Source organism: Chenopodium quinoa, unplaced genomic scaffold (genome assembly GCF_001683475.1).
Source record: "Chenopodium quinoa cultivar QQ74 unplaced genomic scaffold, ASM168347v1, whole genome shotgun sequence".
In the NCBI taxonomy this organism is placed as follows: Eukaryota; Viridiplantae; Streptophyta; class Magnoliopsida; order Caryophyllales; family Amaranthaceae; genus Chenopodium; species Chenopodium quinoa.
In genome coordinates this window covers 198,495-201,445 of record NW_018745540.1, presented here as the reverse complement: position 1 = coordinate 201,445, position 2,951 = coordinate 198,495, and positions in this window count along the sequence as shown.

The following is a 2,951-nucleotide window of genomic DNA, read 5'->3' as shown; positions in this document are numbered from 1 at the left end:
TCGTTCAATAATGGGTGCATCCGAGTTTGTTGAATTCACCAAACCATGGAGTTGAGTTTAATTTGCGGGGTCCTGTCCATCGCGCCAACCCTTCTAAGGTAAGGATTCCGTGCGATGCATCCGGACTCTTAACCATGGACACCATAATCCTTGACCTTAGAGAACTAGAGCCATGGTTAGGTGGCAAACCCATTGCATCATGTTGTGACTACTTGACTACTTGTGCATACCTTGTTTGTGATTAAACTAACCCTTTGTTTTTTTATTGAAATAACCTTTTGTGTTGACTTGTTTCTTGTACATATGTCTATACATATTAACCCAAAGGACTTTTTTCAATTCATTTGGTTAATTAATATGAACGCCTAAAGTATGAATATGACTTTTAGGCTCAAAACTTCGACGAAGGAACGACTGAAAACAAATCATCATGATGTTTCAGCTTTGGTGCACCATGTTTAACTTGTGGTGCGAGACGATTGTAACCATCGTGACACGTCAGACCTGACTCGTCGTGATGGTGCTATTGCCACGCGACAGTTCCATCGCTGTGCGATGGTTCGGCATTTCTTTCCGAGCCTTCACATCGAGTCCCAGTGTGTTGATTAACCACTTTATCGTCAGTATATGGTCTTTCCCTGGTCTTATTTAAGTCTAACCACGCGTCTAGTCACATAGTCATGGCACGAATCTTGTAAATATCACTTACACTTACAAGTATTCACACACATTGTACATACTTTTTCCACACCATGACCATGTCTTAGGTCCATGTATGAGTCATGTGATATATACCATTCACCTCATACACTGTCCTTATCTATGCATGTTGAATCGAGTTCGAGTCATGTGATTGACAAGAAGATTCCATGGTTAGATTTTTGCAGTGTTTGGTCGAGGAAAGAAGGGCGCTTAGTTCGAGATATATAACTCCTACGTACAAGAGATCTTCTTCCAGAACACGGTTTGAAGAAAGAGGAATATGTTGGCTAAACAAGAAGATGTTAACAAACTCCAAAAAACCGTGGATGGTCTTGTTGAGCTTGTCAAAGAACTCACCACTCGAATGGAGGGGGTCGAAGACTCTGACAAATATGTTTCACCTGAGACAATCAAACGCATTCAAGAGAGCCTAAGTCAAGTCTCCAACGACTATAAATACCTTGATATAAGCTCTAAGGGACTCTCACTGGACATTCTTCCGCACAAGTTCTCAGCCATTGACATCCCTAGGTTCAAAGCCACTAACAATCCTTACTTTCAATGAAAGGCTTTTGAGACAATCATGGAAATCAAGGGGATTGATAAGAAAATCTTCCCCTCGCTTTTCTCTCTTTCTTTGGAAATAGTATGCCAACAATGGTAATTTTCTGCGGGGTCTGAGAAAATTTCTACTTGGGATAGTATTAAGCAGGTGTTCATTGATAGGTACAAGTGTAATATCCAAGTGGAGACCGACCACAGAGAGCTCGAGATCCTTAAGCGAAAGGAAAATGAAGGCTTCACTGCATTTTACAATAGGTGGAAAGAGACTTCTGCAAAGATGATCATTGTCCCAAAAGAAAAGGAATCAATGCGAATATTCATTAGAAATCTCCAAGATAAGTACCGAAAGCACTTAAAATATCAACTTCTAAACACTTTCAAGGCTGTCTAAATATAGGCATCGAAATTGAGGACGACCTTATGAAATCGGCAGCTGTTAACAATAATAATGCGGAAGGAAATAAGAACGACCATCCTTCTTCTTCCTCTCCCATTAATGAAGTACTTGCTACAGACACTCCTAAGCGACGAATACAAAGGTCGAAAAGGGTGTTTCTTCCTCTTGTCATGAGCTACGAGACAACCTTCGATAAGCTACGCCATAAACGACTGGTCATGCCCATAGGACCTATCAAAGATCCAATCCCGGAGGCTAGACCACCTAAGTGGATCCTAAAAAAAACTGTAATTACCACCAAGGAAGAGGTCATGATGATGAGGATTTTTGGAAACTCAAAGAAGCTATCCAAGACTTGATTGATGATAACAAACTTTCTGAGGTTCTAGCCGTCGCAGAAGATCAAATAATCCTTGACCCCTCTCTCCTCATTTCATCTATCGAGAGCCCATGATCGAAGAAGTCTATATAACTGCCATTGGGGAAGCGACCATGATTGAAGAGGAAAAAGAAGTTTTCTTAGATGCCACCGAGGAAACTCAACAAATCTTAAAGAAGAAGTTGATAAGCTCCAAGATGCTTCTAAAACCAATCATGAAATTCCAATATTTATTTCAATACTCAAACCTCATAATTCAAAACCAATTCTCAAGATTCTCAAAACAATTCCAATAATTCAATAATAATGATTTATAAAATCAATTCCTCTTCTAAAACCAATTCTTCTCCTAAGTGTGCACACCCCCAAGTTAGTACCATTATGATGAAAGGCTATCCTTGAGGAAAGACTCGGTTGTGCAAAGTCCAAAGTGTTATCAACCAAATCCGCATAGTGGGGTTAATATAATCATACTTGTAAAGCTTTAATAATAGTTCAATAATTCCTCAATAAATCAATAATTCAACCTTTAAAATAGGTTAACTCAAAAAGTCCTTTTTTATTTAATTCAACATGCTTTTAAAATCAAGCCTTTTAATCATGATATATAACTCAACCATTCAAAACTTGATATTAAAAATCCACCATCCATATATTCATTTTGAAACACAAATTCTCAAGATTATTATTTCATAAATAATAATTCAAAACAATTTAATTTAATCACCAATAAAATCATATGAATCATGCTATTCAAACCAATCACTTTCAAAGGTATCTAGCCACCTAAACGTACATTGATCCTCACTTTAGCAAAACACAAAGAACCTCAAGCACTCTAATAAAAAACACCCTAAAATTAAATATAACCTTAATCAATACAAGATCATCAAATAATCACAACAACTA